Source organism: Euprymna scolopes, chromosome 7, assembly GCF_053919585.1.
Source record: "Euprymna scolopes isolate OS-2025 chromosome 7, ASM5391958v1, whole genome shotgun sequence".
Classification (NCBI taxonomy): Eukaryota; Metazoa; Mollusca; class Cephalopoda; order Sepiida; family Sepiolidae; genus Euprymna; species Euprymna scolopes.
The window spans coordinates 26,294,286-26,318,195 of NC_136488.1; the positions used below are offsets into that span (position 1 = coordinate 26,294,286).

Below are 23,910 nucleotides of genomic sequence, written 5' to 3' on the forward strand. Positions count from 1 at the left end.
GCTGTTGCGGTGAGTGAGTAGACTGATGTGGAAGCGGCAGATTCTATTGCACTTCCCGCAGGGGTACCCTCCGTCAGGCTCTGTCAATGCTGCTGCTAATGCTTCCCTCTTGCCCTTGCCTCTCTTTTCCTCTCACTGTTCATTTCTTCTCTCCCCGCTCAGTTGGACACACTTCTTAATTTTGACCCTCCAGGAGTCACTGAGAATTCGAGGTCAGCAGGATTGATGTTGCCGGATTTTAAGTCCCTTTTGCATACATCCTTTAATCTGAGCAGTGGTCTATCAGTTGGTCTGTTGCCAGTTGAGAGCTTGCCATACAAGATGTCTTTGAGCATTCGGCCAACGTGCCTTAGCCAGTGCAGATGCTTTTGATTCTGAAAGTGATCTACTAAACTTTACAAAGTCCCTCATGTCTTCATAGAAGGAGGTTATCATCCTCAGGAGCTGGAGGGAGGGGGCATCCTATTTTTTGTAGTAGCATGAAGAAGCCGCTAACTTGGTCAGATGCCTTTGTAAGATCAATGAAAGCGAGGTACAGTTGTTTCCTCTGCTCTTAGCACTTCTCTTGTAGTTGGAAAGTAAGCAAAATACCATGTTGACAGTTGACCTTTCTGTTTTCTAAAGCCATATTGCGCCTCTTTGGGTAAACTCTATACAAGTGACTCGGAAGATGTGGAAGATTTGCACAAAGTTTGTCCCAAGGGTGCTCCATCCTTGTCACAGACTATTTGACCAAGATGAGCATCGACAGTTCCTCACCCTCCTTATAGTTCAGACTTTGCTTCCTGTGACTTTTGGTTATTACCTAAGCTCAAGGAAAACCTGAGACGCTGTCGTTATGAGACAATTGAGGAGATAAAAGAGACTGTGATGAGGGTCATTGACATGCTCACACAAGAGGACTTTCACGGGGCCTTTTAGAAGTCGTTGGAACGGTACAACAAGTGCATTGCAGCCGGAGGAGGTTACTTTGAAGGGGACTAGAGTTTCATGTGTGTACTATTAATAAAAATGCCCACATGAAAAAGTCTGGAAAGTTATTGAAGGCACCTCGTATTTTGTAAAAACAGAGATGTGAATTATTCTTGTGTTTATCACATTCATTATGGATGCAACTGTCCTAAATAACTATAGCTTCAATCGAGTAGAACAAGAAAAAAATAACAAAATATTAGGACCCCAAGAATGATTTGAAAATACATGTACCGGTTATGGTAATGAGAATTAGTCTATTGAAAACGATCTAATAAAATACCTAGATGTAATCCCTTGAAGACCAAGTTGTAGGTAAGTACAGATATCAGTCCTAAAAAGGACAACATCAGTCCTTAAAGGAATACTTGATTTTCAGTCTGTCATGAATTGCTTCTGTGCTCAGCTTTTTTGTTTGTGTGTACAACTTTCAACAACTAAATAAAAACGAATAATAAACAGATTAATATTTAGTTTATTAAAAACTTTAATAAAGAAATAATTAAACTAATATTATTTTATAATTGTGTGATTAAAGTTTATAAAAGACTAGTGGGGGGGGGGCTTTGCCTGGTCGTAAAACATGCTTAAATATGATATTTTAATTTGTCCAGATTTCATATGTATTATTATAGCGTCGTGATTTCAAAAATAAAAAAAAAAAGTATTTGAGTACCATCAGCTAGAATCGAAACTGAAAGCAAAATTGTAGAATTCAAAGCTGGTGACGTTACCACTGTAACGATATGACACGCATATGAACTGAATAAAAATAAACTAAGATGAATGTACAAAATGTATAATGATTTTTTTCAATTTTGATCCCTTTCTGACCTCTTAAACTTTATTTTAACCGGTTAAAGACCCATAAAAGAATGGTCCATAAAATGTCCACTCATTTGAGGAACCTAGTACCACTCTGCAACTTTTAGTTTCGGCAGAGTTAGAGTTTGAAAATATGGAGACAGACAGACAGACATGGTAAGTTTTATAAATTAGATTAGTATTACAAAGTAAATAAAGTAAGATGTAATTATAACGTGGTTGACCTTTGTCTGTTAGAGACCTTTGAACATGTGAACTTATCTCACAGGTCAATGATTTCGAGAAACAATGACAAAGGAAATGTATTCTTTAGGTGAAACGTAATTCAAGTGGCAGAAAGTGAATATGATCGCATGGAACTTGTGTTGCAGACAAGTATATGTTACACTGAGAATATGCTCATCATACTGAGATGTGCAAGACAATCGCAAGGAGATGAGTCATCAAAATATTCAGAGTTAAACCTGCAGTGGAATTAAACATCCTTCCCGATAAGGAGGTCTTAAAACTATTAAAATCTATATAGCTATGAAAGTGAGAATGTGTGTATGAGGACAATTCTCAACCTATATACCCATCGAATTTTTGATCTACAAACTTGAAATTTGGTATATAGGGTATTCAGAAATGTGAAAATTTTTTTACTCAGTTTTCATCTGGAAAAAAGGGCTGCTAAGGGGTAAAAATTGAAAAATTGGTATGTGGAGATTATTGGATTTTTATCTGTTTGTCAACTGTTTCACGAATGAGCATGCACAAATTGTTCATGTAACAGATTACTTATGCTAAGAATAAATAGGTTTGAAAACATTTTTTGAAGATCGTGTCAAGCTGGCCTAATGGTCATCGTATTTGATTCACTGTCTTTAGGTTTTGGTTTCGATCTCAGCTCGAGTATTTTTTTTTATTATTATTTATAAGAAGTGAACTATTTAGAAAAAAACAATTGCATGCACATAATTCAGTTTCTGTATGAATTAAAATATAATACATTTTTGCATATTTTGTGACCGGGCAACGCCGGGCAGCCTGTTAGTGTTTTATAAGGTTGAGTTACGATTTACTTGCCTACACACGAGAGCAGAGTTAGACACAAAGTCGACTTTAAATGTGGGAAAAATCCAGCCTCTCAAACAGATTTATTTATTTTTTTTATGAAGAGGTCACCACTTATCAAGGCCCGGAGGCTATTCCAGATGAAGGGTTAATGAGTGTACGATAGTCATTAGGACAATATCGTAGTCATCATTAGTAGTGGAAATTTGGTAAATTGGATTACTTAAGGAGAACGGCTCATCAAGAACTTGTTTACGTTGGACTTGAAGATGACTATATTGTAGTTAGCTGGAAAGCAGGCAAACGGAATAGAGTCCCACATGTGGGCAGTTCTAAGAATAAAACTTTGTTCATGGAATCTACGTTTTGGTTTAGCCACAGATAAAGAGTTGGGGAATTATTGACAATGGTTTCAGAAAAATTTGCTTCGGTCTACAAGGACCTCTCCTTTACTGACTTAGGATGGAAAAGATACTACACTTTATACTTGGAGAAATATAAAAAAATAATTTACCTTTCCAAAAAATAAGGCAAAAGACCATTCATGCATGTGCGTGAGGGGGAATGGACGTCGTTAGTCATCCTTGGTCACAAACAATATAAAAATGTTGGCGCTTCTTAATTATTAGAGAGAAAATCGAAATACTGAATTTCAGTTAAAACCAACATTATCTACTTTTCATGTCGAAATTAGTAACATATCCAAAAATTACGAAAAACGATTACGTAGAAAAATAATTATTAATAAAAATAGATTTTCAAAATATGTTACTTCAGGATTGCCAGATTAAAGCTAAATTTCACTAATTTGGCCTTTTCTGAAGTAGTCAGTCTTTAAAAAATTGTATTTGGCCTTTTAAAAAATTTACGTTAAATTTATATATAAAACTAATCACTCACTCTAAATTCTGAAATAATTGTTTTAATCTTATTTTGGAGGGAGTGGAATTTAGCTGAGGTTTATTTGTCTACAAATTTATCAACAATTATTCAAATATAACATTGTCAAATATTCTTTAAAGTTCTCTAGTATGCTTCAAAAATATGAAAACGATAGAATGTATTATTAATACTCCTTTGCACAAGTGGTTTTATCTAAAAATTTTTTAATTCCCCCCAAAACATCAAAAGCCTATGATTTCAACTTCACAGGAAACATCTTTACTTCATCAATGTTAAGAAAAAAATATGAAACTAATAGAAAAAAGACAAATTTTTCGGAGCTAACACCTTCAATATGGACTAAAGTTAACATCTTTAATATTGCAATTTTTATTTTATATAGCATTAATAAAGAATATCTTTAATTCGCACCCCCCCCACTTTTCCGGAAAAATTTGGCTTTAACTATTTTTTATAGACTAACAACCTGAGTTATCTCTCTTGTGTTTATGTTCCATGTTCAAAACAAATATGGCCGACAACTGTTTGAGATATCATGAAAGTACATGTTTTAAGTAATAATGCAGTTATATTTAACTAATTGCGTCATGACAATTAAATAGATAACCTTGCATTTTAGTTGAAATTGACATAAAAAATAAGTAGATAACATTGTTTTTTAATGAAAATTCATTTTTTTGTTATTTGAAGAAGCAACAAAATGTCTATCCTACTCTTAACTAGAATTATCTCAATTACCACAATACCAGATTCACACAAGGGACCGTCCTACTTAAGAAATCTATAAATTAATTTTAAATTTTATTGTTGATAAATATACATATACAGGGATTTAGTTGAAATGAAACAAAAATATTTCCCAATCCTTTTTAAGTAATGGTTCACCCACCGTTTTCCAGTTTGTTCAGAACGGGAAAAAAGTGAGAATGGAATCTACACACTCTATGTATCCAAGTCTGAAGGCTGAAAAATGTTTTACCTGGATCTTGATATTCATTAAAATTGGTGAACAAATCTAAAATATTGTACATTTTGCAAAAATGTGTATAAAAAACAATGAGTAATGTAAAAGTCAGTAATATATATATATATATATATATATATATATATATATATATATATATATATATATATATATATATATATATGAATTTACTTGATTCCTCCAGCCTTGACAGACGTGTTTTAAATATTCTCTCCGGTGCTTTTTCTTTTAATGATTTGGAATTCATTCCATTTGCGATTTTTTCCAAGGAACTCTGCCTTTTGGATCATTTTGGACCATTTGGAATTTACCCATTGGATTGAAATTTTAAATTCGACCGCTTTGGATTTTACCATTCTTGGATTTTTTACCCTTCACCGGACTATCCATTCATGTGAAATCTTTTTATGATTTTTCTTTTACCTCCTATTCCCCTTACCTCACCCTTTTTTTAACCAAGTAAGATCTGTGACTTACTTGTAGTTTCATTAAATACTTTTATATGAAAAATCCGATCCTGCATTTTGCTAATTCCTGCCCTCTGATGAGAAGGAGAGTATTTCTTCGAAACTCCGCAGATAAAGGACTATCCACTTATCTTGTGCTTCCTTTTTAAAATTAAATATGTTTTTAACTCTTTTTCAAGATGTCTTTTAATATGTTTCATTAATCATTTGTTCATATATATATATATATATATATATATATATATATATATATAAAGCTGAATGTTTGTGTGTGTGTCTGATCACGAATAGGCTCCTATATGGTTGACTATTTTAAAAAACTGATTGCATATAATGATAGAAGATGTATCGAGACACAGAAATGGGTATGTTTAATTTGGCAGAACGATGGTTCATTAAAATTGTGGGGGACTGCATTCGTGCCTGGTCCACAAAGTATGGAAATAAAAAATTTAAAAATAAAAAAAAAACGTTTACAAGTGTTTTTGATATAGATGTACATAAGAATACTTTGATAAGTATGTTTTAACCTAAATAGGGGTGGTGTAATAAAATTGTGGGGTCTGCGTTCGTGCCTGGCCTCCATAGAATGAAAATAGGCACAAACTTTAATAAAGACTTTTCATAGCTATCTGCGTAAGTATACTTTGATAATTATGTTTCAGTTTGAAGAAATATGGTATAATAAAATTATGGGGTGTTTGTTCGCACCTGACCTCCATAGAATGGAAATATGTCACAAAGTTTAACAAGGTTTTTTAATATAGATCCATAGAATATTGTGATAAGTGTTTCAGTGTGAACAGGTATGGTATAATAAATTATGCGGTTTATCTATTTTATTTTTACTTTCATCATATTTTGCTTTGGTTTTGATACTCCCAAATTTGAAGCTATCTCTTTTCCTTTTCATAACCTCTCATACTTTCATAAATCAGAGTCCATTTTCTGTAGGCTGTTTTTGAACCCAGCCAACGACGGGTACTTTTGCTAGTATATTTTACTGATATATATATTATATATATATATATTATATTATATATATATTATATATACATTATATCTGATAGGCCCTGAACTGAGATCTAAGCTTCAGCCTCTGTCCCATCGACGAAATGTTGCATCTGTTCTACAAGTATTTTAATGGAGAATGCTCTGACGAACTGCAAGCACTTGTGCCCCCACGACGTAAACACCCTCGACAAACCCGACAGCCAGCTAAATTTCACCCCCACACAGTAGAAATCCCTAGATGTAAAAGATATTTCTAGTCCAGTAGTTTCTTACCCAGAACCGCTAGACTTTGGAATTCCATTCCAGGTCCCTGCTTCCCCAACTGTAAGTGTAACGTGAACAGACATCTTGGTGCCCAAATCCCCACATAGTACCCCAGTAGATGTTACCCCTGATAGTAGCCCCCTACACCAAAGTGGCAATGTGCCTTGTTTATGGTGAAAATATAATAATAAAAAATAATAAATAAAAAAAAAAAATATATATATATATATATGAATGATAAAGTTTGTTTGTCTGTTCTCTATAGAAATGAATATGTCTGCACGAAAGTTTACAGGAAGACATATGGCAGCTCTATTGAAATAAATACTGAAACAAAATACATATGCATTATATCAAAACACTAGCAGGCTGCCCAGCGAATCTTTCATTTTTGCCCCTACATGATGGCGCCTTCTGTTACGTCATGCATGATGTCATAGGATATATATATATATATATATATATATATATATATATATGCTACAATGTCATTGTGAACAAACAAACAGGAATATGAATTTATTATATATATATATATATATATATATATATATATATATATACTAGCAGTTCAGCTCGGCTTTGCTCGGGCCCTATGTACTGTTCAGAACTTTATGTGCATATATATATATATATATATATATATATACATATATATATATATATATATATATATAAGTTTGACTCGTGTCCAAGTAACCTACATCTAAAATTTCAAGTCTTTAGATCCCAAAATTGGTGGAGGAGTTTGGTAGAGTCTGCAAAGGTCAACTCTTTCAACTTTGACATCTTGGCAGTAAATTTTCGACCCAACACTGATTAAAAACTTGTTGCATGTCTGAATACTCTTTATGTCAAATTTCAAATGTTTAAACCCAAAATTGGCTGAATAGTTTGCTAGAGACAGCAAAGATAACATCTTTAGAACTTTGACCCCTTGGCAGCCAAATTTTCGCCCAAAAAACGATTAAAAAGCTTGCCCTATACCTAAATACACTTACTGTAAAATTTCAAATGTTTAGACCAAAAATTGGCTGAGTAATTTGGTAGAGACCACAGAGGTCATTTCTTTTTTATATTTGACCCCAATTTTGACCCCTTAACATTTATTGTTTTGGGCTCAAATCAAATTTAAAAGTTTGATCCATGTCCAAGTAATCTATATCTAAAATTTCAAGCGTTTTGACCCAAAATTGGTGGAGGAGTTTGGTAGAGTTTTCAAAGGTTAAATCATTGAGCTTTTACCCCTACACAGCCAAATTTCTGGCCGAAAACCAATTAAAAAGATTTTCCCAAATCTCAACACTCCTTATGTCAAATCTCGAGTCTGTAGACTGAAAATTGACATAGTAATTTGGTAGGAAAATGTACACACACAGACAATTTTACTTTATATATATGTATATATAGATATATAGAGGGAGAAAGAGAGAAAGAGTTTTATCTTTCTTGTTCAATATAATGATTAAAAGATGGCCTATTTCTCGACTTTGTTCATTGATAACTTCCTTCCTGCATTATTAGTACATTTTTGAAACGGCACTTTCTTTTATTTAACATTGGTCTATAGTGTTAAGATGAAAAATATCTAACTCGATATTATTTCTTTGCAAATATACTTTACCTTACTGGGAATATTTTCCAGAATGGAAAGCATCTTTGTTATCAGACGCAAATGTAAATCAAAATTGTCACCATCAGCAGCAAATGAAACCAGTAATATTGAATCCTTTTATTTATTCATAATAAATAATGGTTAAATATTATATTTTTTATGCGAATAAAAAAATAATTATTTAACAATTATTTATTACTAATAAATAATTGTTAAATGATATATTTTTATGTGAATAAAAAAATATAATTATTTCACAATTATTTATTATGAATAAATAATTGTTAAATTTGGTCTTTGTGCTTGTGTGGTAACGAAACTTATATACACTTGTGATGTTAAGCTGTATAAGTTTGTTAACTTTGGTCAAAATCGCCTATTCCTTCTTTCATTGGATTTTTCAATTATGGGTTATCGATACTGATTAAAGACATTCCAATACAAAACCTATCTAAGAAATGACATATGAAGTACATTTATATGAAATGTCATCAAAATCGGCCCAGCCGTTGTGGAGTCTATAGAAGATGAACAAACACACAAAGTTTCTTTTATACAACAGTAGAATATATATATAATTCTACTATTACAATACACATAATTAGGTAATAAATTACATCACAAAAATACACTCATTTCACTTGAGTTACACATCCACATTTGAATTATAACAGCCATATTTATTCCAACAAGAATATAAATTACATCATATCTTATTAAATATATTAATGGCTTTATGACGTTAAAAAATTTTTTACTCTCTTTCACAACGCTATAACTTTTTTTAATTTCCAACAACGATTTTCGTTCTGAGATGGAACAAAGTCATACTTTTCATTACAAATATATTTTCAAATATTGTACTGATATTTTATTTTCTTAAATTCATTTATCCAGAAGAAGTCTTACAATAAAGACGAAACGTTGATGAACACATAACTTGGTTTGTTCCTTTTTTATCTATCTCGTCGGAATATTATTTCCATTATTCTCATCATATATATAACAAAATACGTATGAAATACGTTTGAAAGCTAAATTGCAACGCAATATTATGAAAATAAACAAATACTTACTTGTTTACAATTAATATTTCGGCACTATACGCCATCGTCAGAATTTTATACATTTTTTCTTTTTTGGTCCTTCCCCAAAATTGTTCAATTGAAGAAAAAAACAGTTAGTAAAGAGTATAAGTATAAGAGTATACATTAAAGATATGTGTGTGTGTGTGTGTGTGTGTGTGTGTGTGTGTGTAAGAGAGAGAAGATGATGTATTCATTTTTAGCAAGTCCACAGACATATTGATTATATACATCTCTTAAAATAGTAGTGCAGCCATGCATAGATCTTTGCATTCATATTATACTAAAACATCACAATTATATCATTCGTTATCGTTATTTTCGTGGAGTTTCTTTTTCAGATTTCCATCTGAATTCCCCACACCTTTCCGTTCAAATCAAGAATTCCCAAAAGTCACATGTCTACCATTTTGATTGGTGGATTTTATTGTAAGAAATCCGGAGACAAACATTTTGCAAAATATCTGCTCAAATCTCTGCCTTATTTTTCTTCTTCTTTGTCCTCTTTATAGGTTTTTTCAATGAAATAACGTTTTCAAGATTTAATCTCGTTCATGTGCAACAAAGTTTATAAAACAAACAGCATTTTGAAATTTGAGTTGAGTCAAACTTTCATAAAGAATTTGCTCTGAAAGGTCATGGCTTTATCACCTTTTTAAAATAAATTTTTATGGTATTCAAACGGAGTTATATTTTTCAACTTTTGGCATTTGCTTTTACAAAGAGATTAAACAAACCATCTTTCATAATAAAGAAAAGATATATATAAAATCCAATATGGCGGCATGAGATATTACCAACATTACCTTAAGTAATTGTTTCAAATTTATTATTTATTTCTACAGATTTTACATCTCTTTTTTCCATTCCATTTTTTGTTGTGATTTTTACTAACATCCATTTGTCTCGGAATAGTTGTGTAGTGACATGAGGAAAATATCTTTTTCTATTCAATGAAACACGTGTAAGAAGATTTTAGCGAAGAGAGGAAGGAGACTGATAGGTTGATAATTGAGCAGGTCAGTTCTTTCACCAGAATTTTTGTACACTGGTACCATAAAGGCTATCTTCCAGCTATTCGAGATGCAAGATTCAGTAAAGCATTTGTTGTAGGGTTTGAAAAGTATGGGGGCTATCTCAGCTGCACATTAGTTAATTAATATAGCAGGGATGAGATTAGGCCCACACGCCTCGTAGGTGTCCAAGATTTTTATGATATTGTAGACATGAGAAAAAGTGATTTTCAAATCATCAAGTATGACTTCAGTCCGCATAGGGAAGTCTGAGACAGTGTTGTTTGTTAGGTCTGAGGTGGATATTTGGATTCTTCAAACTACTGTATTATTTATACAACGTTTCGGTTACTCTATACTAATCGCAATAACCATAATACTGCATTCACCAGATGTTGCCTAACTCGTAAATCTTTATGTTGAACTTGAGAATCTGCACAGCATTTTGAACAGAATCCTTTATTTAATCCACGAGGGGTAGCGTGCTCTAGTTCTGTCAGCCATGAAGTTCTAAGTAATTTGCTAATGTATAACTGTTATACTTTAAGTTCTTTGTATCTTCAAATATTTATTTTATAGCATTTAGTTTGGTTGATTTTTGTATAACATATCAACATTTTTCATACATATTTAATGCATATTTAATACATATTTAATGCATACTTAATGCATATTTAATGTACATTTAATACATATTTAATGCATATTTAATGCCAGATTTAATTATTTTGGTAAAAGTTTTTATGCTTCAAGTTTTTAATATTTTCAAATATTTATTCATGGTATATGGTTTGGTTGCTTTGTTTTTACTGCTTTTTTCTTTTTTCTTTTTTTGCCTTTGCTGAACATGATCGAGTTTTTCAAAGAGAAAATGAAAAATAAGCAAATAATAACAATGTTTGGTGCATTTTAGATCAAAAGGCCGGTATATGAAGACACCCAGGACTAGTTGTAGTAGAAATTTTTGTCTTGGAAAACAATATCTTTTCCCATATTTTATTTCTATTTTCTGTTGTCTCTCTTAACTCTCATACCCATTTAGAGATCGAAACAAAAAAAAAAAAACAGTGGGCAATCTACTCTTAAAAAGAGTTGGTAGGGCCTTACTTACCAGCAACTTAATTTTGTTTTCATTTTTCATTTTTATTTCCTTTTTATTCTTTGCAAGTTTGCATGACTCCTCATCATTTTTATGTCATTCTTATTTTTGTAAATAAAATTCATTTAAAAAACATATGGAGATATTTTTTAATAGGATGAAGCCCGTAGAGTGAATGCAGTATTATGGTTATTGCGATTAGTATAGACTAAATTTAGAAAAGTCAGACAAAATAGCTATCTCCACTTCACCCCCCCCACCCAAAAAAAGAATTTTGGCCTTGTGCCTTATTTGCGTTGTTATTTTTTATTCTATTGTTAATTTTTGTTGTCAATAAAAAAGATGCCATATGCATCATTTATTTTATACAAATAAAAAGTTGCCATAGCCCCAAGATTTTGCTGGGATAATTATCTAGGAGACATTAAAGACAAGAAAAAACATTCAACATCTGTTTTTTCTTTCTGTGAATGTTTTCTATTTATATCTGCATCACAGGAAGATTCTTGCCATATGTATTTCTTTAGCCAGAACTGACCCAGTTTGAGGTGTCTGTCCCTTGTCTAATTTGTGCTCATTTGGACTGGAATGTCTGAGAAGGAAATATGAGAAATGTTTAAAAATCTGTTAAGCATTCTTATTTAATGCCAATATATTTAATATTTAATAAATGTGTGTGCTGATGAAAGTGGATATATTTTAAAGTTTTATTTTTCTAAGATCTTGTAGTATAATACTTGGAAGCCAAATGAATGTGACAAATTGGGTCATACTGTACAACTGCAAGTAGGTAAAAATAATAAACATTTTTATTATTTAGATTATTCAGCCTTCTGTTCTCATCTTGAGTGTTGTTTGCACAACGTTTCGCCCGATGTAACCTTCAACCTTCTCCAGGTGTATCCTGTCAAACTCGAGGAAAGTTTCTGTAGAACTCAAGAATCTGCACAAAATTTCGAATGGAACCATTTATTTCATTCAGGAAGTATTCTGTCAGTAATGCTCATTTTGTGGTAAGGGAGTCAGATGCAATTCAATTTTCTGTGGTACATGCAGGGATTGGGTATGTAAGAAGTGCAGTGAAATTACTGGTAAGTTATTGAGACATTTTGTTATCGTGGTTATGTCATTGGAGCACCAGCTGGAGCAGATTCTAGTGTGAAAGCAAAAATTAGAAGTGGATGAAGTGCAACAAAGTCCTTGACACGTATGCATATGACTAAACTGTGACGAGTAAGGGTTTGCTTTACGGCGTATCAACTATCTATGGGTTATTTAATGCTAAATAAAGTTTGTATTATTTGGATTCATCGGACTACTGTTCTCATCTTGAGTGTGGATCCAAATAATACGAATAACCAATCCTCATCTCAAAAATTCAGAAACGCTAAATAAAGTTGTTAAATATAATTATATGAATAATTATTTATATTCTCAGAATAGATTGTTTCCTGAATACATTACTCGTAGAAGGAAATTTCATAGTAAAAATGGAAATATTAATCTTAAACATTACTCCTAAAAGGAAAACTTACACAGAAGGTGGAGCATTTCTTTCAAAAAAATATTACTCCAAGAAAACATTACTCCTGGAAAAAAAATACTCTTCAAAATCATTACTCCTTGGCATTGGTATTCTTTGTTCTCAACACGACTGACTCTCAGCCACTACCTATTTGAGGAGAAAATAAAAAGGAGAAATAATATTAATTTTTTAAATAATATGAATGAGAACGAACTGATAGATATCAGGATATGATGTGATCATCCAAATGATCAGAGTGAAGCTCTTCCATCTCCAATCTGACTGAATCAACGGCAAAAGTGGAGAACTGGATCAGCCACCAGGATCTCATCCTATGGCATCATGGATCGTCACCGACAGCTTACAAGTGACTTAGTTCCCAAGAAACAGTTATGCTTCTGCATAAGCTTGCAATCAGCTAATTCATAGTCTTGCTGATAGAAAGGGAAGAATCTACCCGGCATGTGTACACAGTTTGATGATGTATGAAAGTGAAATCTGACCAGTTAGTGTTAAGGACATGCATGGAGATAAATAATTATGAGAATGATATGATGGATATGCAATGCAACTCTTAAAGACAAACTCCATTCCGATAACCTTAAAAAAAGATACAAATCCGAACAATATAGGAAGATTGCGCAGAAAAGGAGACTTTGATGGTATGGCCACATTGAAAGAATGGCCGAGAGTTCTTGGGTTAGTAAATATAGAACAATTGCAGCAGCAGACTCATCGCACGGGAAGAGTCAAGAAAAACATGGGAGGAGGTGATAAGGATGAACTTGAGAAAAAGAGAAGACCTGGTTAGAGATGGGTTAGTTTGCCAGCATATAAAATAGATGTTATATGGAATATGATGATTAAAAAGAAGAAGAATCTATTTTCTTCTTGGGGGAGAGGGGGCGGAGGATGAGGGCAATTCTTACTACAACTTTCCACCCACATAATAGAACTTGCATTTCTTGACCAGAAAGTAATTTCAGGAAAATAACTATAATTGGAAAAATAATTACATGATAAGTCTGATGGAAAACTTGTGGAGTCCAAGAGAAATATTGGTTATACGACAACCAATCATTTGATCATAATGTCCAAGAACTTAGCAAAGACAACATTCTTTTATAATTTTCCTTTTTTTTCTACTTATTTATCGTTTATAATAGAAGATAAATTATATATATATATATATATATATATATATATATATATATATATATATAAGTTTAGTGGTTAAAGTTAAATTCTGAAAATCAAAATATAGACACATATATTCGAGTTAAAAATTTATTGTTTGACAAAAGGAATATATAGAAGGGGGTTATGCTAGGACAAAAGTTTATATTCCAAATTTCCAGATGTTATCCATCTTAACGTTTATTTTTTTAAGTATGTTGAAATGGTCAACTCTTGACAGCACCTGTTTCGTAGCGCAGAATCATTCATATGTCAATTTTTTAAATTCATTCCGCCCTTAACTCATCAGAAGGAAAGCAACTCATCAACTTTAAACGAAAATAAAGGAATATGGGCATCATTACAAAATCCGAAAATCAGGAGTGAAGTTGCAATTATGTTTCCTTTTAGTTATGCCATCTTTGAATTTTTTTTCTTGAAATATAATTGAATAAGTATATTTTCCCATAAGCATATATATAAGTGGGAATGTGTGTGTGAGCACACTTCTCAACCTATATACTCAACAAATATTTAATCTACAGACTTGAAATTTGGTATATAGCATATTCAGACATATGGAAAACTTTTTAAGCAGTTTTCAACCAGAAAAAAAGGGCTGATAAGGGGTCAAAATTGATTTAAAAAATTGGTACATGGGGGGTGGGGTCATCGGGGTTTAATCCGTTTGCTAACTGTTTCACGATTGTGCATGCATGAATGGTTCATATACCAGATTACTTATGTAAAAAATTAGTAGGTTTGGAAAACTTTTTAAAGATCGTGTCAAGCTAGTCTAATGGTTATAATATTTGACTCACTGCCTTTAGGTTTTGGCTTCGATCTCAATCTTTTTTTTTTTTACTTACAAAAAGTGAACTGTTTAGAAAAAACATAATACTCACATGCACATGTCCCAATTTCTGTATGAATCTATATATATAAATTCGTATTCCTGTCTGTCTGTTTGTTTGTTCACAATTTGATTAATATATCCAAATGGTCCGTTAGTTTAATATTTCATTTATTTCTGTATATAGCATGATTATTTAACAAATACACGATTAAGAGGTCACCTTATTTAATATTAATATATTAAGGAAAATCGATTGTACTAAATAGCTGTATGTTAGTTTAAGTTTCTAGCAAAACAGTTGTTTTAATTGTTCTATTTAAGATTGTTATTTCATCAACTCTAAATAACAATTATATTGATAATATATTTAATTTAATTTATTTGGAATTATTACTTCCGGCATCGATTTTTTTATGAAGCGAGTAGAGTTATTTCCCCTGATGAATTTTTTATACATTCCGAAGTTCGAAAGATAAAAAAGAACTCTTTCCAAATAAATTAATTTGGTAATCGCAAGACGTTTCTAGCGTGAAAAAATAATTTCGTGTAGACAGAAAGATGTTTTGCTTTATTTTTAAATATTCGAGATTCCTGCATAATTTGACCCAGATTCTCGGAAATTCCCGTCAAGCATTGATCAGGCGAGACCGGCAATAATCCGTTTAAGCCGAGCGTTGTAACAGACACTTAAAAAACAAACAAACCGGAAAAAAAGATACAAATGTAAATAATCAAAAATAACAAAAACCTACCTTTTAAAGAACTGAAGATATTTTTATTTATTTTATTTTATATAATTTGTTTTGCTTTTTTTTGCAAAATATTTATCAACAAAAATTTTTTTTTTTTTTCAAGATGAAAGTTTTACTTTCTTTCACCGTAAATTCTTAGGTGTAAGTACAAGTTTGGTTTTTTTTTTTGTTTTTTTTTAAGACTTTTTGTTCAGTCAAGTTTTTTTTTTGTTGGGGGGGAAGAGGCACAGAAATTTTATACATATATATATATATATATATATATATATATATATATATATATATATAAATATATATTTCTTTTTAAAGAAAATACGTAAAAATATGTTTACGAAAAGCATAAATTGTTACCTTACGCTACAACAGAACACTGATCACTCTAATTTGTTAGGGGTATTCGAGGTCGCTGACAACGAATCTGATACTCAAACCTACCGCAAATTTACGGTTTGCATGTTATTAACCCCTAGACCTTGAGACTATTTTGTGCCATTTCACCGCCTTCGGTAGTGCTTTTCTTACATGATACATTCGCGAGCGAACGGGCGTAGTGGTGTGTTTTATCACATCGCGTAGGAATCTTTCAAATAAAGTTTAAAAAAATAATGTGGTTCGTTTTTTTTTCCGTCTAACGTTGTTTTTAATGCTTTTTTAATTGATCAAAAAAAAAAAAGTTTTCACGAGCGGTTTACAAAACCATAAGCATCAAACACATTTTTATTTTATCATTCTTTTTTTTTTTGGGGGGGGGGGTCCATTAGCAGGTGCTTCTGCAGTTTAATTAGCCGTTTTTCCGTAAGTGACGCACCGACATTTACCATTTCATAAAAAATTTTGTTTACATTGGGGGGATGGCGTTACAGAAAAACGGTTTATTAAACTGCAGAAGCACCTGTTAAACTACACAAGTCCTATAATTGAATACCCCCACCCATGGCCTACTATAATAATACGGCCGTATATGTCACATTGAGAGGCAATTTTCTAAGAGGCCATTGAAACTAAGACAAAGGGCGGTAACTCAGAAATTGTTTTCTATTCAAACATTATTTCAGACGTTAATGCTTTGATAATTAAATAATTATTTCAAGTTTTAATATTTGAAATAATGCTTAAATGAATTCTACTTATATATTTTACTGTTATCATGTCCAAAGCAAAATGTTTCCATTAATTAGATGTATATTTCCCTTTTATTTCTTTATAATACACAACAAAACAAAAACAAATGGATTTTTAGTTGTCTCCCCTGACCTTTCCAATAATTTTGATGTTTATAAATACGAAAACAAATTTTGCTTTGACTACAACAGGTCATTTGTTTTTTAAAGATTTTATTAGAATATATATTTTTAAGAATATCAAAATATTTACAAAGCACATGAATATAAAGATTGGAAAGGAAGTAAATTGTTTTTCACTCTGTTACAAAATCATCAAATAATTAACTGCCATCTTTCTTACAAGATGAATTTTAAAGTATCTTTACAAAGCACAAGAAATTCAATAAAAATTGTAAATAAAGGTAAATGTTCAACAGTAAATTTCACTTTTATTTTGATCGTTGCCGCTTTTTAAAAATTTTTAATAAATCTTTTCTAATTTCATCTGAAGAAAGTTTTTGCTTGTTGTTGTAGAATATATTTATAACAATTTTTGTTGCAAATTTATGTACTTTTTCAATGTGTTTCTCACATGTAAATACATACTTTGGCAAATAAGTTTTTAAAATTATTTCTGCAGACTTTCTAGTTGTAGACTGACCATGTTTTTCAATGAATTGAGAAGAAAAATCCAAAATTGCAAAGCAAGAACAAATAAATTCAGCAATCTGAGTGGATGGAATTGTCAAACCTTCTCGAGATAATAAATTAAGATAATGATTCTCAGCGATCTCCGTATCATTGCCAACCATAAAAGTAGAACAAATATCACAGTTAAAGCGCTTCAAAAGTTTTTTTGCAACATAACCAGCAATTGAACATGCTACTTCTTTGCTGTCAGGTGATAAACATAGTTCATTTATTTCTGACTCATGTCAGGTGATAAACATAGTTCATTTATTTCTGACTCATGTTAGGTGATAAACATAGTTCATTTATTTCTGACTCATGTTTGGACAAAATATCCAGAAGATTATTATAATTTTCATTCTTTGACAATGGATTGAGGTTTTCCTGTCAAATGTTAATATTTTCTTTTAAAAGGGATCTACAGATTAAAATCTTTTCACTGCTATAAATCTCATGAAGACCCACTAAAAATCTCGCTCATTTGACGATACTGTGAAAATCGCTTTTCAAGGGGATCACTTTGAAATCTACAAGTGAGAATATATTCATACCCATCATTCAGCAGTTCTTTCATAAGCATTGCTTGTGCTCTCAAAGTTGTGACAAATACTTTGCTAGTCTGTGCAGTGAGGCAAAAGTCAGAAATATTTGACCAAGATTTGACCCAGTTAGAAAATGTTTGGTAAAAGTTGATTTTATCATCACTTGCAGTAACAGCATTATTCAAAATATTAGGGGTAAATCTTTGATTAGAATTGGCTATAGTCCACCAGCATCATATCAATTTAAGAAAATTTGCGATGTCGGTTCGTTCTGGAAAGTAGCTTTTACAAGCAGCAATTGTTGTCTCGTGGAATACAGCAATAGCCAAATTGACACTTTGCTTATTGTCACCGAGATGTAATGCCTTGAAAGTTAGTTTTGGTGCTTTTCATAATGTAGCATCCAAAACCCTGTTCTTGTCATATATTTTATGTATGTCACACCAAGATAAAACTCCTGACTGGGAACACAAATGAAGGTCCAAAATATTGAAATCGAAAGAAGGAAACACAAACTTGCTTTTGTTTAGTAAACTGTTTCGAATATTCTTCAACAAATGAACAGTGTCAAAAAAGAAAAAAAATTGTTTGGAGAATCTGGATAAGTAATAAAATGTTTTTTATCTCCTTCAAATTTGTTTAATAAAATTTTAAAGGCATTTACATTTGCAGAATAGTTGTCTGCAACCACAGTCCTTATATTAAATCCTGCATTTAAAAGCTGTACAATGCATGCAATTATCTCCTGAGAGAGCCAATCACCAATAACAGTCACTTCAGGACAGACTTTAACTACAGTTGGCACTGTCTCTTTCAACCCTGAAATCATAAATATCATGATACCTTTATATAAGTTGCCAGTTTCATCAGCACCAACATACTTCCCACCATGAAACTGAGTTCCCTTTTGAAGGTACATTTCATCCACCATCAAGATACAATCCTGAGAAAGTTTACCTTTTTCCAAGAGAGATTTTGCAGCAGTTATAGATTCTACATCACCTTTTTGTAATTTTTCTAATTAAGAAAATGAAGGAAATCCTAATTGCTCAACCAGTAGTTTATATGCTTGAGGAGAAGTATAGCGCAATAATAAAGAGAATCTGATTAGTTCAACAGAAAATGAAGGGCGACCCTTAGGTTTTAAATGTTGAAATTTGTATAGTTCTTTTAGAATGGAATTTGGAGGTTATGCTACAATGTTTTGAATATAAGAGGGAAAATTTTCCAACATGCTATACCTTGTAAGTTTTGCATTGTGACCCTTTACAAAACAATGTGGTAATGGTATTGGATTTCCATAATACTGAAGTTGAACGTGTAAATTGTTGTCAATCCGAATGCACTCTTTCAGTAATAGAAAATTTGTCTCAAAATCTATCCGGAAACTCCATACATATTTTTCATTTTTTTAAAAACTGAAACCAGTGGGCCAACACTTTGTTTCTTCCAAATCTTTGAAACTCATAATAATATCTGCTGAAAGAAAATTTAGTAGTTCCTCATCTTGGTAATTTCGATCCTTTGGGGCTTTTCTCTTTGCGTTTGATGTAGGTAGAAGAGATGGCTTAATATTCACTAACGGTGAATGAATTGTTGGTATTGGATGTAGGGACCAATTTAACTTATTTCTTTTCTCTTTTAAAATAAATTTTTCCTCAAAATGTTTTATACATAAAACTGAATTTTTTGTTGCAATCCAACCAGCACGATTTACAAATTTTGTCCATTTTTCAAACAGGTCGGGTTTGCCATGTGGAAAATGAAAAGTTGATAGATTTTCGTGGTTTTTATAACCAGTTTTGCAGCCAAATGCAACGCATTTGTTCATCATTTTGTTAAGCAAATTATAACAAAACTTAAACAATATTTTAAAAAAGATAATATATATTTTTTTAAATATTTAAAATGGGTAGAAAAAATTCAACAAGTAGAGAACACAAAAATGGTTCTAAGCATAAAGATCGCTTACGTCTTCGAAAAAGAATCAAGGGAGGTTACTCTATTGTACTTTTGTTCTGTAAATTAACATGAATAAAACCGGTGAAAAACATTTTATATGTATAAAAACATGTATTTTAAGAATGAAATAATATAAAAATATTTAAATAAAAGTTTATTATTCATTATTTCAAGAGTTAATATAAACTACTTTTTGAGTTACCTCTCTTTGAAATTTTCAACGTTGTATACAGCTCAAGCTTACACTGGTTTCCATAATAAAAACAATGGCCTCTTAGAAACGTGGCCTCTCATGTAACATACGGGGCACTGGGCAGTATTAGTATAGTAGGCCTACCCCACCCCAAAAAAGAACGAAAAACATAAAAATGTTTGGTGGTTATGTTTTTGTAAACCTCGTGAAAACTTCTTTTTTTTTTTTTTTTAGATCAATAAAAAGCATTAAAACTACATCAGCCACTAAATAAATAAATAAACCACATTTTTTTTTAAACTTTATTTGAAATGACCGCTTAAAGATTCTGGCAGGCCACGATTCCTATACGATGTGATAAGATACACCACTATGCCCATTCGCACGTGAACGTATCATGCAAGAAAAACACTCCCAAAGGTGGTGAAACGGCACAAAGGTCTAGGGGTTCATACCATGCAAACGGTAAATTTGCAGTGGGTTTGAGTATCAGATTCGTTGTCAGCGACCTTGAATACCCCTAAAAAACAAATTAGAGTGGTTGGTGTTCTGTTGTAGCGTAAGGTTACATTTACCGCTGAAAGTACAGGAAGAAATTTATTTTTGTTTTCAAGAAAACTTAATATTTTTATTTTATTTTATTTTTTTCATACGGCTGTTCATTGACGGTGGAAATACTTTCCCGAGATAAGGATATTTCCTTAGGAATCTTTTACTTCAGTTCAGTTGACTGTTGAACGGCCATCGACGGCAAAGAAAGAGGAGATAGGGCAAAGGAAATGTGTAAGTGTGCTCCGATATACTACCGCATTCCCTTCGCATATTTTTAAGTGAACATTTCGGACACCCATAAAAAATGACTTTTACTATTATTAGAATCTCACCTAGTGGAGAAGGTATCACATAGTTCTTTTTTTGGGCGATTACATTTATGTTTTTATCTGTTCTTTTATTTTTGAAATTGTTGTGTATGTATGTGGAGGTATCGACGTTACCCACGATGAAAATGATTAATATCTTTAGCATAGTAGGTGTGTTCAAAACGGAACTTTATGTACGGGTACCCATGCTAGTTAAAATATATTTATGCATATTTTATGACCAGACAATGCCAGACGGCTTGCTAGTATATATATTGACCTGAACATTCTCATGACAGTTTTCTAAGCCTTACTACTTCCATGCCGGCTTATGACAAATAGGAAGTGGGTTATTTGTTTGAGCCACAATTACTAGAAAATTACCTTAGGGATAACAGACTCTTTCTATCCTTTTTTTTTTCTGAGGGACATCATCAGCATGAGACTTTTCTTTTCCTAGATGGATTGCTTTCACCATAGTTAAACAGCTCAATTTACCCCCTATATGGTAACCCTCTCGAATATTAAAGGTAAGCTAACAAGTACTATACCTTCCCCAAGGGTAACCTGTAACTGTAGAAAGCAGAGACGTTCAGCTCCCTGAAGTATTATACGTACCTAGATATTTAAATTCATACAAGACCTAATATTCCAAATAGTCACTTATCTGGTACTGACCAGGCTCATCGTCACTTTACTTTGTCGATCCAATAAAAACTGCTGTGTCAATGTGATTATGTTATATATGGTTATTGTATACACTTAATTATATACAAGTTTCTGAGGGAAAATTGCAGTTAATGCCTTTTCCAACCATATCAGTGTATAAATGACCAAAGTAGATTGGTAATGACTGGAACTCATTGTAGCTGGTATTATTTGGATTCTTTTATTTTCACAGCGTTTTAGTTGATGTAGCCTCCAACCTTTTTCAGGTGTATCTTGTCAAATTCTGGAATCTTTCTGTCAAACTCAAAAATCTGCACAAAATTTGGAACGGAACCTTTTTTTTTTAATTCAGGCAGGTAGCATGCTTGTTCGTTGAGCATGACTGGATAAAAATCCTAAGTAATTCACAACTGTATTTTGAATGTTGCTTGCACCAAGGATTGAACTTTCAATCTCCATTCAGAAATGTACCATCATAGCTGATTGCATAGTCTGTGACAGAGAACAATCAAGTTCCACCTTCACCTCCGATTTCAGTTGGGCTTGTCTTTAAAAAAAAAAAAATGACAGTTTCAAATACAATTGCTGTCCATCATGCGGAAAGAGACATTTGATTTTCTAGAATTAATATTTTACCATTCACTGCGACAATATTTGAGCTCTGAAAATGTGCAGAAGACATTTAATGCCAAAAAACCAAACAAGTTTTGATGAAAACGTTATTTTTTGGAAGTACTTGTCAAAGGTCAAGTGTTTGTGTCAACTTGGTGGAAAGGTTATAGCAAATGTTATGTTTATCCGTGCAAGGATGATTACTTATATGTCACATTAAAAAAAAAAGAAGATTTTAATGTTATACAAGACGTTTTAAAGAGCAACCTCACAAATAAAAAACAAACAAACAAAATTGAAAATAAATTTTAAAATCCAAACTGGCTGTCTGAGGTTCAATCCTATATCCACGGTTTAGTTAATTTGTTTTATGGCATATCATATTGGCTTATTTAAAACTGAAATGCAATTATTATTGTAAATGATTCATTGTTAATAATTATTTAAACATGTTGATATTTTAGCAAGAGTTGAGGAAGGGTATTTTTATATCTTTCCCAATATTACAATCTAGGTGGGTCTAATAAATCGGATCTGATCTGAAATTAGCTTAACTACATACATTGGTATCCATGACAATATGACATGAATTTATATACGGCATAATCACGTTGACACACCGTTTCTCGACAGATCACCGAAGTTAAGCAACACTGAACCTGGTTAGTACAAGATGGGTGACTATTTGGGAATTCTAGGCGCTGTATGCGCACTTCGCTTATCTCGGCATTTGTTTCCAGTTTTCCTGTACATACACTTCACTTGCCACTGGTATTTAACAATGTCGACTCAGGAGAGGTGTGGTTGGAGATTGTGCACCTCCTGCCACAAAAAATTCATGCGCAGGCACCCCTTCGTGGGTATCCGTAGTCTCTCTCTCTCTCATATATATATATATATATATATATATATATATTATGTTATTATCTTCTATTCTCTTTTTTAATAAATAGGATCTCCTGATCAAATAATTTATAATCTGGAAACTGTAATACACGTACACATGTACGTTACAGATACCACCGTATTAATATCTATATATAAAGTAGTAGCGTTCGTGTGTATGCCTGTGTGTACAACTCACACTACTGGACCGATCATGACCAAACCTGACATGATAGTTTCCCACCTAGCGATGGTGCACACTATTTTTCAAGATAAAGGTAAAAGTTATAGCCTATGTATATATACACTCCTGCAGCCTACACCACTAGAGCGATCTTTGCCTGATGATGGTCCTCCACCTAGGGATGGTGCACACCATTTTTGAAGGTTAAGGTCAAAGTCATAACCTTTTTTTTTTTTTTTTTTTTTTACACATTGATCACCACTTGTCAAGGCCCGGAAGCCACTCAGGGATAAGGGTTATTGCAAGTACATTACGTTAGTGTGGAGATTTGATGAAGTGTTTACTTAAGGGGGCGGTTCATTAGGAATTTGTTAACGTTGGACTTGAAGACATCCAAGTTGTAGTCCGGTGGGAAGCAGGCAGACGGAACAGAGCCTATGTATATATACTTTCCTATAGCCCACACCATGTAACCACTCATGGCGAAATCTGACATGATGATGGTTTCCAACCTAGGGATGATGCATGCCATTTTTTCAAGGTCAAGGTTTGTTTAAGGTTATATTTGGTGCGATTTTTACAACATCTACTTACTGCAAGGGT

At 32.2% G+C, this 23,910-nt stretch overlaps 1 protein-coding gene across 4 annotated transcripts in view; it reads right to left on the reverse strand.

Moving 5' to 3' along the window:
- Positions 1 to 23,910, reverse strand: part of LOC145279663 (gamma-1-syntrophin-like) — a 686,561-nt gene that overhangs the window by 418,285 nt on the left and 244,366 nt on the right. The window lies entirely within an intron of this gene.